A 16,273-nucleotide genomic window follows, 5' to 3' on the forward strand; every position below is an offset into this window, starting at 1 on the left:
CAAGTATTATAAATATGTTCAAGTGTTTAAAGAAAATGTGATCATGATGTGGGATATGGGAGATACAAAAAAACCAGCTGGAAATTCTAGGCATGAAAAATACAAGATTTGAAATGAAAATTTCACTAGGCGGGAATGGTTGCATATTTGACACATCAAAAGAAAAGTAGATTTGGAGACAAAGCAACATAAAAACTACAAGTAAGCACCAGAGGATACAAAGACTGACAATAAAAGAGATTCGGTGAAGCACGGTACAGTATGAAATGTCTAACATGTGAGCCCCAGAAGGGAAGAGAAAAATATTTGAAAACATAAATAACCGAACATTTTACAGATTTGGTGAAAACTACAAACCCAGAAGTCCTATAACATCAATGAGCCCTAACTAAGCAGGAGAATCAGAAGGAAGAACCCATGAAGACATATGATACTCAAATCACAGATTTCACAACCAGGTACAACGAAAAATTCCTAAAGTAACCAGGTGGGAGGAAAACATTATATCCATAAGACCAACAATAAAAATAATAGCAGATCTCTTGTCTGAAACTATACAAGCCAAAATACAATAAAATAACATTTTGTGTGTGTGTCTGTGTGCAGTAAAGGAAAAAAAAAAATCTGTCCATTTAAAATGTTACACCCAGTGCAATTATCTTTGTAAAGTGTAAAAGTCTACCCACCCTTGAAGATTACCTAAACTGAGATGAGTGTAAGTATAGCATATAGTAGAAAATATTGAAAAAAGAATGCAAAGTATTTGCTGATAATTCTATATTGGAGAAGGAAATGGCAATCCACTCCAGCACTCTTGCCTGGAAAATCCCATGGACGCAAGAGCCTGATAGGCTACAGTCCATGGGGTCGCAAAGAGTCGGACACAACTGAGCGACTTCACTTCACTTCACTTCACTTCTATATTGATTGCGTGTTGAAATGATAATATTTTAGATATTGGACCAAATAAGGTATAGTAACATTAATTTCACTTGTTTGTTTTTAGTTTTTAAATTACTTGTTTTTGTTGTTTGGTTGCTGCATCTTTGTGACCCCATGGACCGCAGCCACCAGGCTCCCTGGTCCTTCACCGTCTCTCAGCGTTTGCTCATTTCACATCCGTTGAGTTGGTAACGCTCTCTAATGTCTCATTCTCTGCCATCCCATTCTCCTTTTGCTTTCAATCTTTCCCAGAATCAGAATCTTTTCCGATGAGTTGGCTCTTCACATCAGGTGGCCAAAGTATTGGAAATTCAGCTTCAGCATCAGTCCTTCCAATGAATATTCAGAATTGATTTCCTTTAGGATTTTTAAAATATGGCTGCCACTAAATATGGAAAACTAGTTAATTTTAACTAGTTTTTTATTGGGAAACTAGTTAATGTTCACTTCCTCATTAAACAGCTCTAATGCAGGGTCAATTCTACAGGTCTACTCTACTCTACAGCCTTCCCAATCAGTTTAGAACCTCAAGGACAGGTTCTAGAAAATAAGGGTTTTTAATGAGTATTTAATAAAGTAATTTATATTTGGTTATATGAAGAGGAGAATATAGAATTCATTAATATAGTAGTAGTGTTATTAGTATAATATAGCAGTAGTGTTATTAGTATAATAATTAATATAGCAGTAGTGTTATTATACTAATAACTAATATTAATTGCAAGGAAGTATGGTTACCTGTGCTTCAGGAAAATCGGCAATCGTCTAACCTACTCACGTAGCTGATGTGTCTCTGGATTCAGTGGTGTGCACTGCATGAGGGAGAATGGTGGTAGAGCTGGCTGGTCCTGGAGGCAGCATGGCCAGCCGTAGGGCTGTGGAGCATCTGCCTGGATCCAGCAATGGCGTCCTATATGACCCCCGCTAACTCTGCAGTGCTGCAGCCAGTCTGCAGATGAGAGATTTGTGGATTGCTGACTTGAGTGCTGCATGGAATGGTGGTTTGTGTAAGGACTCTGGGGATGCCTGTGCTTTCACCACATTCCCTGAGAACTGACTTGCTTTTCTACCCTATATCTCACCCCCCCACCAAGTTTCCAGGGACCAAAGTATCTCCTTGTGAGGTGCAGACCACTGATGATTTATTTGAGGTTCTCCTGCCAAACACTCTCAGTGTTTAGCAGGTTTCCACCAGAGCATCTCATCTTCCTTCCCCCCTTCCCTCAGTTTCTTTACTTCTCAGTATTAGATGCTAAATAGATTCAAATGGACACTTTGGCTCACTCCGCTCTTCCTGGCCGCTGGCTGTGTTAGCTCCCATGAATAAAACTGAGCTGACAGCAGTGAAATTTATGAAGACCAGGAAGAAATGAGGTATGCAGAGCCACGACGCTTACACACAGCTGACCCTAGAAGTGCTGAGGTCTCTATTTCCAGGCCAAATTGCACAAATAGCAAGGCTCAGACCTTTGCAATTGTAAATACCAAATATGCCAGGGTAATTCAAGGAAAAATGGTTTATTTGTCTCCTGAAATCTAAAGTTGGAAGGATGCTGTGAGAGTCATCTGCCCCTTCGCCCCCACACAGTCCCAGAGTTCCCAGTTACCTCCAGGGCCACCTACAGTTGGGTGTGATTACTCAAATCACACCCTAGGAACTTCGTTGGGTCTTGAGCTCCAAAGAGAATACAGCCAGAGGTTACCTGCTATGGTTTTCCTTCTGATGTCTGAATTGTGTAGGAGAACAGAATCGATAAAAGCTTGGTAACAACTTCCAGATCTCAAAAAAAGGCATCCTTTTTCCTAATGCACTGGGAAGCCTCCTTCCCTAGAATGGGGTGTGGACACTTTATCAGGGACAGGTCAGAGCTCCATGGAGTTTATATCTCACTAATGGAGTGTGGTGCCCTTGGGGGTCAAAAGAAACTGATCACAAGAGGCAAATATGCTTTCTCAATCAAACGCACTTGCCTCAGAGTTATGTGTTCATGAGTTCCATGGAATCCTTCAGCACACAGGATTGTAAACATTCTCTTTCTGGCCTTGAAACATAAAGGAAATATACTAATACTCCAAACAAGTATTTGATTTGTGTTAAATACAAACACCCTTTATGTATATATACGTACACATGCAGGGGGCTTCCCTGGTGGCTCTGTGGTAAAGAATCTGCCTGCAATGCAGGAGCCACTGGAGATGCAGGTTTGATCCCTAGGTTGGGAAGATCCCCAGGAGGAGGATGACAACCCACTTCAGTATTCTTGCTGGGAAATCCCATGGATAGAGGAGACTGGCAAGCTACAGGCCATGGGGTCACAGAATAGTTGGACACTAGTGACTGAGCACACACGCATGCAGACATATACGTATGTACACACATATTTATCTATGTGTATACAGATGCAGAGATGCACATGTGTGCATCTACACACACATTGCATGTGTTCATATGCACACATATGCATGTGTATGTATATATATGTGTGTGTGTGTATATACACACACATCACTTATTTCAGATACACTGGCGATGGCTGATTGATACTGAAATCTGGATGAAAAGTTTACAAACTGGTTCCTCATGATGTGACCGCTTGGCTTTGAGGACCAGGCATCGAAGTTGCAACAGCTTTGGAGCTAGGTTGTGGCAGAGACCTTGGTTGTGTTAGGAATGTGCCAAGGAGAGTGCTTCCTCCTCCTGGGAGGGCACTGCCCCTTGCTGGCCTGGGTCCCTGGAGGTTTGAACGGAGGGAGGCAAACCCCTCTATCCCGCATGTCAGATGCAGAGCTGACCCTCAAATAAAGTTAGTCACACTTCATTACGAAACACATTTTTGTTTCAGACATGTAATTTAGGGTACTCAAAGGCTGTACCTGTAAGTAAACCCATCTGAGGAGAGGTTGTCATCACAGGGAGAGACAGGAACGCACATCCAGGGGCACTGCCTGCTTCTGCCCCGCCCCACTGTCCACACGGCAAGTGTCAAAGCTGGAAGCTTCGTGTTGGACACTGAGGGATATTAATACTAAAAAGTAAGTTCTAGGAAAGAAAGAAAAACGGATATGTCCCAAACGATGAGATAAATATCATTAAGCAAAACTGGAAGTGGTATTTGGGAATAACTCAGAGTTTGTCCAGCTCACCAATCTCTGCTTCTGGAATAGAATGCCTCCACCAGTCCAGATAACGGGCACTTGAGTCACGTGGGTGGACTGTCATCCTCTGAGCTCTAGGCGAGGGAGGCCTCAAGTTTCATTTCTTCCCTCAGTCTCTCCGTGTTTGACCAAACAATTGTCCCCAGGAAAATTAGATAAAAAACAGCGCCAATGATTATTAAAACAATGTTGCTTTGACTCTATCTAGCTCTTAAAGACAGAGACATGTCCTTAAATGAACGTATTAAGGCTTTGAAAAAAAAATTCCTTTATTGTGCGATAATCCAGAGACTGAATTTAATGTTCAGCAGTTCAAATTCTGGTCTGTGGACATCAACTGCACTGGTAATGAAGGAGAGCAGACAGCAGCCTGGCTGTCTTGGAATACAATATTTACACATCCTAGAGGACAGTCAGCATCTGAAACCCGACTTTTATGTGGGGTTAATCCCTGTTTTGACCATTGCTCCTTCTTCAGAGTATTTTAAAGAAGATGAAACAATAGCGTTAGCTTGACTCAGAGTGAATGTTGTGTGTTATATGCGTGAAACAGATTCAAGCTGTATCATCCACATGCTTCAGCTTACGGTAGCTCAGCCTACAACATATGGCATGGGTAAAAAAAAAAAATCAGCCTCAAAATGAGTGCATAGAAATTGTCAGATGACTTCTTTTAAATCAAGCTCAATTTTACCTCCGGGTGAAAGGAATTTCAGTCTTCATTGTTATTGGCAGGGATGTGCACTGTTTACAGCAGTTGCTTTCCCTGACTCTTGAACTTAGCCTGGGCCATCTGACTAGATCTGGCCAGTGGGCCACAGCAAGAGAGACGTGCATCATTTCCGAGCTAAGGTCGTATAAAGTCTCGACTTCACTTTCCAGCTCTCTCCTTCCTGTTCAGCAAGCTTCAAAATCACATTTCCAGATGGCTTTGCTCCATAAAAAAGGAAGCCATCAGACTCCAGTGCAACTTTCTGTGAGCAACATAGAAATATTCATGAAGCCAGGAGCATTTAGGAGTTAATTTGTTGTCATCTTAGAGGCCAGTATTACCTGACTGGGCTTCTTGGTGGCTCAGATGGTAAAGAATCTTCCTGCAATGCAACAGGAGATCTGAGTTCGATCCCTGGGTTGGGAAGATCCCCTGGAGAAGGGAATGGCTACGCACTCCAGTATTCTTATCTGGAGAATTCCATGGACAGAAAAGCCTGGTGGGCTCCATAGGGTCACAAAGAGTCAGACACGACTGAGCTACTAACATTTTAGCACCCATTCAGTTCAGTTCAGTCACTCAGTCGTGGCCAACTCTTTGCAACCCACGGACTTCAGCACGCCAGCTTCCCTGTCCATTACCAACTCCCAGAGTCCACCCAAACTCATGTCCATTCTGTCACTGATGCCATCCAATCACCTCATCCTCTGTCGTCCCCTTCTCCTCCCGCCCTCAATCTTTCCCAGCATCAGGGTCTTTTCAAATGAGTCAGCTCTCCGCATCAGGTGGCCAAAGTATTGGAGTTTCAGCTTCAACATCAGTCTCTCCAATGAACACCCAGGACTGATCTCCTTTAGGATGGACTGGTTGGATCTCCTTGCAGTCCAAGGGACTCTCAAGAGTCTTCTCCAACACCACAGTTCAAAAGCATCAATTCTTTGGCGCTCAGCTTTCTTCACCGTCCAACTCTCACATCCATACATGACCACAGGAAAACCCACAGCCTTGACTAGACGGATCTTTGTTGGCAAAATAATGTCTCTGCTTTTTAATATGCTGTTTAGGTTGGTCATAACTTTCCTTCCAAGGAGCAAGGGTCTTTTATTTCTTGGCTGAAATCACCATCTGCAGTGATTTTGGAGCCCAGAAAAATAAAGTCAGCCACTGTTTCCACTGTTTCCTCATCTAGTTCCCATGAAGTGATGGGACCAGATGCCATGATCTTAGTTTTCTGAATGTTGAGCTTTAAGCCAACTTTTTCACTCTCCTCTTTCACTTTCATCCAGAGGCTTTTTAGTTCCTCTTCACTTTCTGCCATAAGGGTGGTGTCATCTGCATATCTGAGGTTATTGATATTTCTCCTGGCAATCTTGATTCCAGCTTGTGCTTCTTCCAGCCCAGCATTTTTCATGATGTACTCAGCATATAAGTTAAATAAGCAGGGTGACAATATACAGCCTTGACGAACTCCTTTTCCTATTTGGAACCAGTCTCTTGTTCCATGTCCAGTTCGAACTGTTGCTTCCTGACCTGCATATAGGTTTCTCAAGAGGCAGGTCAGGTGGTCTGGTATTCCCATCTCTTTCAGAATTTTCTACAGTTTATTATGATCCACCCAGTCAAAGGCTTTGGCATAGTCAATAAAGCAGAAATAGATGTTTTTCTGGAACTCTCTTGCCTTCTCAATGATCCAGTGGATGTTGGCCATTTGATCTCTGGTTCCTCTAAACCTTTTTCCTCTAAGCCTTTTCTAAAACCAGCTTGAACATCTGGAAGTTCACGGTTCACATATTGCTGAAGCCTGGGTTGGAGAATTTTGAGCATTGCTTTACTAGCGTGTGAGGTGAGTGCAATTGTGCGGTAGTTTGAGCATTCTTTGGCATTGCCTTTCTTTGGGATTGGAATGAAAACTGACCTTTTCCAGTCCTGTGGCCACTGCTGAGTTTTCCAAATTTGCTGGCATATTGAGTGCAGCACTTTCACAGCATCATCTTTCAGGATTTGAAATAGCTCAACTGGAATTCCATCACCTCCACTAGCTTTGTTCATAGTGATGCTTTCTAAGGCCCACTTGACTTCACATTCCAGGATGTCTGGCTCTAGGTGAGTGATCACACCATTGTGATTATCTGGGTTATGAAGACCTTTTTTGTACAGTTCTTCTGTGTATTCTTGCCACCTCTTCTTAATATCTTCTGCTTCTGTTAGGTCCCTACCATTTCTGTCCTTTATTGAACCTATGCTTACATGAAATGTTTCCTTGGTATCTTTAATTTTCTTGACGAGATCTCTAGTCTTTCCCATTCTGTTGTTTTCCTCTATTTCTTTGCATTGATCATTGAGGAAGGCTTTCTTATCTCTCCTTGCTATTCTTTGGAACTCTGCATTCATATGCTTATATCTTTCCTTTTCTCCTTTGGTTTTTGCTTCTCTTCTTTCACAGCTATTTGTAAGGCCTCTTCAGACAGCCATTTTGCTTTTTTTGCGTTCTTTTCCATGGGGATGGTATTGATCCCTGTCTTCTGTACAATGTCACGAACCTCAGTCCATAGATCATCAGTCACTCTATCTATCAGATCTAGTCCCTTAAATCTATTTCTCACTTCCACTGTGCAATCATAAGGGATTTGATTTAGGTCATACCTGAATGGTCTAGTGGTTTTCCCTACTTTCTCCAATTTCAGTCTGAATTTGGCAATAAGGAGTTCATGATCTGAGCCACAGTCAGCTCCCGGTCTTGTTTTTGCTGACTGTATAGAGCTTCTCCATCTTTGGCTACAAAGAATATAATCAATCTGATTTCGGTGTTGACCATTGGTGATGTCCATGTGTCGTCTTCTCTTGTGTTGTTGGAAGAGGGTATTTGTTATGACCAGTGTGTTCTCTTGGCAAAACTCTATTAGTCTTTGCCCTGCTTCATTCCATATTCCAAGATCAAATTTGTCTGTTACTCCAGGTGTTTCTTGACTTCCTACTTTTGCATTCCAGTCCCCTATAATGAAAAGGACATCTTTTTTGGGTGTTAGTTCTAACAGGTCTTGTAGGTCTTCATAGAACTGTTCAACTTCAACTTCTTTAGCATTACTGGTTGGGGGATAGACTTGGATTACTGTGATAATGTTTTGCCTTGGAAAGAACAGAGATCATTCTGTCATTTTTGAGATTGCATCCAAGTACTGCATTTTGGACTCTTTTGTTGACCTGATGGCTACTCCATTTCTTCTAAGGGATTCCTGCCCACAGTAGTAGATATAATGGTCATCTGAGTTAAGTTCACCCATTCCAGTCCATTTTAGTTTACTGATTCCTAGAATGTCATTAGGGAAATCAAATCAAAACCATAATTAGATATCACTACACATCTATTGAAAGTGGCTCAGTTGTGTCTGACTCTTTGCAACCCCATGGACTATACATTTACGGAATTCTCCATGCCAGAATACTGGAGTGGGTAGCCTTTCCCTTCTCTAGGGGATCTTCCCAACCCAGGGATCAAACCCAGGTGTCCAACATTGCAAGCGGATTCTTTACCAGCTGAGTCACGAGGGAAGCACACATATCTATTAGAAAGGTTGAAATAAAAAAAATAGTGAATGAATAAAGAAGTTGTGGTATATATACACAATGGAATATTATTCAACCATAAAAAGGAACAGAAATTTAAAAAATTGTGAATTGATAAAGAAGTTGTAGTATATATACCCAATGGAATATTACTCAACCATAAAAAGGAACACATTTGAGTCAGTTCTGATGAGGTGAATGAACCTAGAACCTATAATAAAAGTGAGCCAGAAAGAGAGAGATAAATATCATATTCTGATGCATATATACAGAATCTAGAAAAATAGTACTGAAGAATTTATTTACAGGGCAGCAGTGGAGAAATAGACATAGAGAATAGACTTAGAGACATGGGGAGAGGGGAGGAGAGGGTGACATGTATGGAAAGAGTAACATGGAAACTTACATTACCGTATGTAAAATAGATAGTCAACCGGAATTTGCTGTATGGCTCAGGAAGCTCAACACGGGCTCTGTATCAACCTGGAGGGGTGGGGTGGGGAGGGAGATGGGAGGGAGGTTCAAAAGGGAGGGGATGTATGTATACCTATGGCTGATTCATGCTGATGTTTGACAGAAGACAACAAAATTCTGTAAAGCACATCCTTCAGTTAAAAAAAAAAATAGCAACAATGCTCAATGCCAGTGAGGGTGAAGAGATGCTGGATCATGAACGCTGGGCTAATGGGAATTTAGAATGTTTCAGTCACTCTGGAAAACAGTTTGGTAGTTTCTTGAAAACAGTCAATGTTCAACTATCATATGATCTAACAGCTGTACTTCTGGATTTTTAATCTCAAAGAATTGAAGTCTTATGGTCACATAGAACCTGTACATGAGTTTATAGCTGCTTTATTGTCATAGCCAAAATGAAACAACCAAAGATCCTTGGTGAGATGATTGGTTCAATAAAATTGGTTCATCTACACCATGGAGTGCTGTCTTAGCAATAAAAACGGATACAATATCGGTACCTACAACAACTTGAATGATCTCAAAGGAATAATGATGAGTGATAAAAGCCAATCTCAAATGGTTACATATGGTACAGTTCCATTTATATAACATTCTTTAAATAACATTTTAGAGATGGAGAGCAAATTGGTGGCTGCCAGGAGTTAGGGATGGAGAGAGGGATGAATGCGGCTACAAAGAAATGTGCACAGAAAAGCGTTGTGGTGATGCGACACTTCTGCATATTGCGGTGGTGGTTACTATAATTTGCGGAAGTGAAAGTGTTAGCTGCTCAGTCATGTCTGACTCTTTTGTGACCCCATGCACTATAGCCTCCCAGGCTCCTCTGTCTGTGGAATTCTTCAGGCAAGAATGCCAGAGTGGGTAGCCATTCCCTTCTCCAGGAGATCTTCCCAACCCAGAGAGCCGCCAGGGAAGCCCCATAATCTGCCTAGGGTGGTAAAATCGTGTGGAATACGCAGGCACACACACAAATAAAAGTAGGCAAAGGTGGGACTTCCCTGGTGGGCCAGTGGCCAAGACTCCATGCTCCCATTGCAGAGGCCTGGGCTCAATCCCAGGTCAGGGAACTAGATCCCATACCACAACTAAGGGTTTGAATGCTGCAACTAAGGACCCTGCGTGCCACGAGGAAGAGCAAAGATGCCGTGTGCCGCAGCCAAGTCCTGATGCAGCCAAACAAATAAATAAATAAAGGATGCAAAACTGGTAAACAATGAAATAACATTAACGAACTCTCCAAAGTCATTTCCCTGTTTTGATATCGTCCTGTAGTTACACAAGATGCTGCTACTGGGGGAACGGGATGAAGGGCATCCAGGACTTCCCTATACATTCTACACAACTTCCTGTAGTTTTACATCAATTTCAAAACTAAAAGGTAAAGAAAAAGCCTCTGGTTGTAGACCATGCACTTGGACTTTTTTGTTTTCTGGACTTAAGCAGGCTGCCTGCCAGCAGGGCACTGCCCTATCTTTGAGCCTCTCATTGTCCTCAGATGAGGACTCCAGATAAGGGAGGGAATACAGTTCTCTTAACATAGTTAAGTAGGGACTCTAGAGTCCTGGACTTGACACAGAGTGTGGAATTCACTCATGTTTGCACCAGGTGTTCATTAAGTACTTGCCAAGACAGCACCTGCTGTGTGCCAGGCCTGCGCCAAGATTGGGTTACTCTGAGACCGGGACCCTGCCTGCAAGGAGGACTCCAACCACTGCCTTATTGTCAAGCTGCAACATGATGGAATCTGACAGGTGGACAGTGTGGGCAGGGCCGGCGACCCAGCTGACAGGTTCAGATGCTGAGGCCAAAGAGAAATTGAAATTGAGTCAAGAGAAGGTAGAACATTGAGGGAGTGTTTCATGTGAAGGGACCACAGGCAAAGGTGAAGACTGGAGGCCAAATTGCAACCAGGTACACGGAGACGTACTTGTGAGGCCTCGGGCAGGAGACCACGGAGACGTACTTGTGAGGCCTCGGGCAGGAGACCACGGAAGACGTACTTGTGAGGCCTCGGGCAGGAGACGGGCTATAGTCTGGGGCAGAGGCACGCGTCTTAGGAACACTGCCTCCAGGTGGGGCCAAGCAAAAGCCATTCAAGGCTAGTCAAGTAAGATCACCCATCAGAAGGAGGCTAGAGAAAGAAAGTCAGGCCTCAGATGCAGGCTGAGAAGAAAGGGAGTTCAGAGTGAAGGATGAGAAGCAGGACCTGAACAGTGCTAGAGGCCAGAAGGACACAGCAGCTTTTCTCGAATGTTTAGCCATGGGCGCAGCCAGAGGAGTGTGACCCGCAGCTGGCAAGCAGGCATCAACATACATCACAGTAGTAGCACCAACAGCCTGCCCTGGGGAGAGTGTCACTATTTACAACAGGCTTTGCGCAGCTCACTCATTAGTGGTATTAATTACCCAGCAGCAGTGTGCTATGCTGCTTGAGGCACCGGCTTGTTCTGAACTTAGCTGGCGAGTTCTGGCTTTGCTAGTTACAAAAAAAGATGGTCTTAAGCTAGCTACTGATTTCTCAGATTTTGTTTTTCTGCCAAGACATTAAATGTAATGTTAGCCTATGTTGTAATATCATTGTGAGGATTACATAAGATCATGGCTTATCAGATTGCCAGGTGCAGAACAAATAATAATTACTTACAGTTATTACTACAATTACCACTACACTATTATTATTATTCCTTGACTCAATAATCCCTGAAATGTCTTCAACTGCATCTACAGTGCAAGGTGAGCTTTCCCAGATCAGGCCATTAATCCTGTGAATCCCTCCAGATAAATCAGGGAGCTGAAAAGCCAGGCTTTGATGCGGACACATTGCAGAGAACATTCCAAACTCTGCAGTGCAGGATCGGGGCGGCAAGATCTATCTGTTTCTGGTGGAAGCTGTTCTTTCCCTCAGCCTTTTTATGGGCTTGGGTACAAGTCAAGTCCTTCATCCTTGTTTCCTCCTGTAGCCCCTTCCTCACTCTTTGGAAGTGAGATGCCATAAAGAGACATCCCCCCAGGCTCACTGAATTACAAAAAGAAAGGCATTTCACAAATTGGAGAACATCCTTTGATTTTTTCCAGGACCACATTTTTTCCCTAGTTGGCTTTGTCTCCTGGTTGAAGGATTAAAAAAAAATCACACAAAAGGCTCCACGTATCTTTTGAAAGGTGAAATAAAGCCAGCTGAGCCTAATCAATGCACAAAGGTGCCATAAATACCTGCCAGGTCATAAAAGCACGATCTCTCTGATATGGCAAAGGAGAAGTGAGAGTTACAGTGGGAATATGGCCCCCGATTGGAGGATAAACACTTCCCAAACTTGCTTTGTGTTCTTGCCTGTCAGAGCCTAGTGGCTGGGCTGAGGATTAGAAAGAGAGCCTTGCATTAGAGGCTTAGAAAGAGCCTTGCTCCTAGAGAGCCCACGCCTTGGTCAGGTGCTGTCTGAGGACTGGAGCTGCCATTGCATACGATGGAGGGGAATGACAGCCTATCAAACCAGGCAGCCAAGTGTAGGCGTGTTGAGGGTGATGCCATGGAAGGTTATTTCCTTTTCTGCTTGGACAATAAAGGTCTTAGTTACCTGTCTGGTCTCATCTTCTTTAATTTAAGCCAACTGTGGTGACTCACTGGGTCCTGCTTGTCTTCATTATAGTTCAAGAACATTCTTTGGCCTCCAAGCAAACACACTTCTGTTTAGTGTGCTGGGCATCACTTTAGTCTGCTGGGCATCAACAGATATGTTGAGAATTAAAGTCAGGCTGCAACCCCCAAACGTGGAAATAATAACTTGAAAAACAGTGGAAAGTTTGGCCTTGATGTGAATGTGCTGAGGTGTGGACCTTCCTGGACGGCGGGTGGTGTGATGGGCGTGCAGTTGGCATCCTTGCAATCTCTGAATAGCTAGCATCTTGGGAGAGGAACTAGATGCTGATGGTAATCATGTAAGTACTTAGAATTCTCATTTTTATTTTCAAGAGGTAATTTTCACACTCAAACAAAGTGACTTGCCCCAAATCAAACAGCTTATAAACGCTGACGTTTGAATCTTATTTCAAGCCCTTTCCCAACCTCCTTAACGAATATAGAAAGTAACAATCTCTTGCTGTAAGCCTGACGGCGTGGGTCCCAGCATGCCCACTGATTTGCCCTGTGAGTTGGGGCTTCCTCTCTCTTCCTAAACCTTTCATCAGAAACAGCATGCCAAGTGCTGCTCACTTGTTCATAGCATGTCCATGGCCAGGAACACGGTGAGTGGTTAGAGTCAGCTCTAGTGGGGTTAAATCTTAGCTCATCACTTATTAGCTGTGTATTTTTGAGCAAGTTTTTCAAACTCTCTAAGATGTCATATCTTCAGCTGTAAAATGATCTCTGAGAAGACCAATCTTAAGAATCTGTGGTAAAGATTATAAGCAATGATTACACAGCAGAGGGGACACACAGAGCCGGTACACCACTAGAGAAAGGACTTGTTTCACAGCTTGAAGCCAGGAGCAAGACTAATCTTCTGATTTCCTTTCTCCACTGTGAGTTGGAAGATTGCAGAACTCAGCCATTAAGTCTAGGAGCCATTTGGAAGAGAAGCCCATGGATGCGTGTGGAGTCCTGGGTCTCTGTCAGCTCACAGAAGGGGATTCTAAGCGAACCTGCAGACTGTGAACATTGACACATGCTAAGAGATGTCCTCCGTGGTGAGCACACTCTTTAGGATTATGGGACCCAAAAAACTCTGCTCCAACCACAGTGGTTCATTATGAACACAACACGACAACTTCATTTTAATGGGCTAATGTTGAACAGATGGGCTGGCAAGGCGAGGAGCACACAATTCTGTCTCCAAAAACAGAGTTATGGTCTATAACCCTCAAGTCCTGTTTCCACTTTTCGGTCCCTGTGATAGATGAGACTAAAAAACGTGGCCAGAGAAGGCATTTATGTTTCTGGGATGCTAAGATACTGTCACTAGCTGTCCCCCGCAGGATGAAAGTGAGGTGTATAGAAAGAGAAAAGGAGGCAGGACATGGCCCTTGAAACTTATCTAAGAGGAATAACCTCTCTAAGGGAATGGGCATTTAAAATTGATTCTCATATTGTATAAGGTGATGACCCAACAAGGAAGAAAGGTGAACATTTACTACACCAGTGTCTGCACACTCACTGTGCTGATATTGACACATACACACAATATACTCACATGACGTTTCATCATGACAATCAGCTGCCGAGGGGATTTTAATCTTATTGTTTTGATTTGGTCTGTTCTGTTTGTTTTCTTGGCACTGATGTGCTGTTGAGTTTCTGGGCCAATCCTTGTGGTATGAAGTTTGGAGTAGAGTTTAAACACTAGAGAATCAGCAAAAATGGCAGAAGACAGTGCACTTGAGCCCTGCCTAAATTTTTATAAAATTAATCATGACCCAACTGTATGGAAATTCATAAATAATCACAAGTTCATGTTTGGGTTTATGTGAGGACAAAGCAGAGACAACACAATAGGAATGGAGCATAGGAGAACCATGCAAGTTTAAATTCAAGGCACCAGCAGAAACTGTGGGGATGGGTTGATGTCCAAGGGTGTGGAATTGGGGGTTTAAGTAAAGCCAAACTACTTTGATTTACATTATTTTGTTTCATTAAAACTGACAAAAATCCTAGGGATAGAGATTATTGATCCCATGCTACTGGGAATAGAAGATCAAAAGAATAAAGGGAAGGAATTCCTCAGTGGTCCGGTGGTTAAGACTCTGTGCTCCCAAATCAGTAGTTACAGGCTTGATCCCTGATAGGGGAACTAACCACGGACAGAGGAGCCTGGAGGCTACAGTCTGTGGGGCTGTGAAGAGAGGCAAGATGGATACATGCTCAGGGGAACTAAGATCCCCTTGTACTGGGACTTTGGCCACACTGGGGCATGGCCAAAAAAGTCAGTGGAGGAACCAGCATTTGAATCCTACTCTTTTTAATTAGAAAAATTGTGCCTTATCAGAAACACAAAACTGCCTACCCTCTATTGGTCTGGGAACATTGCCACCACCGTGCAGAAGAATGGACCACATGGATGTATTCCACCCCCATCACAGAGGCCATTGATCCTGAATTAGTCTAATTCCTAAGCCACTTTCTCTTTAACACATTTTTTAAATAACTATTTTTTTCTTTTAAAATTGGACATCTGCTCACTATAAAAATAAGATGAAAAACTCTTCAGTTCAGTTCAGTAGCTCAGTCCTGTCTGACTCTTCGCCACCCCATGAATCCCAGCATGCCAGGCCTCCCTGTCCATCACCAACTCCCGGAGTTTACTCAGACTCACATCCATCGAGTCAGTGATGCCATCCAGCCATCTCATCCTCTGCCGTCCCCTTCTCCTCCTGCCCCCAATCCCTCCCAGCATCAGAGTCTTTTCCAATGAGTCAACTCTTCGCATGACGTGGCCAAAGTACTGGAGTTTCAGCTTCAGCATCATTCCCTCCAAAAAATGCCAGGGCTGATCTCCTTCAGAATGGACTGATTGGATCTTCTTGCAGTCCAAGGGACTCTCAAGAGTCTTCTCCAACACCACAGTTCAAAAGCATCAATTCTTTGGTGCTCAGCCTTCTTCACAGTCCAACTCTCACATCCATACATGACCACAGGAAAAACCATAGCCTTGAATAGACAAACCTTTGTTGGCAAAGTAATGTCTCTGCTTTTGAATATGCTATCTAGGTTGGTCATAACTTTCCTTCCAAGGAGTAAGTGTCTTTTAATTTCATTGCTGCAGTCACCATCTGCAGTGATTTTGGAGCCCAAAAAGATAAAGTCTGACACTGTTTCCACTGTTTCCCCATCTATTTCCCATGAAGTGATGGGACCGGATGCCATGATCTTAGTTTTCTGAATGTTGAGCTTTCAGCCAACTTTTTCACTCTCCTCTTTCACTTTCATCAAGAGGCTTTTTAGTTCCTCTTCACTTTCTGCCATAAGGGTGGTGTCATCTGCATATCTGAGGTTATTGATATTTCTCCCGGCAATCTTGATTCCAGCTTGTATTTCTTCCAGTCCAGCGTTTCTCATGATGTACTCTGCATATAAGTTAAATAAGCAGGGTGATAATATACAGCCTTGACGTACTCCTTTTCCTATTTGGAACCAGTCTGTTGTTCCATGTCCAGTTCAAACTGTTGCTTCCTGATCTGCATACAGATTTCTCAAGAGGCAGGTCAGGTGGTCTGGTATTCCCATCTCTTTCAGAATTTTCCACAGTTGATTGTGATCCACACAGTCAAAGGCTTTGGCATAGTCAATAAAGCAGAAATAGATGTTTTTCTGGAACTCTCTTGCTTTTTCCATGATCCAGCGGATGTTGGCAATTTGATTTCTGGTTCCTCTGCCTTTTCTAAAACCAGCTTGAACATCAGGAAGTTCACTGTTCACGTATTGCTGAAGCC

Source organism: Bos taurus, chromosome 28, assembly GCF_002263795.3.
Source record: "Bos taurus isolate L1 Dominette 01449 registration number 42190680 breed Hereford chromosome 28, ARS-UCD2.0, whole genome shotgun sequence".
NCBI lineage: Eukaryota > Metazoa > Chordata > Mammalia > Artiodactyla > Bovidae > Bos > Bos taurus.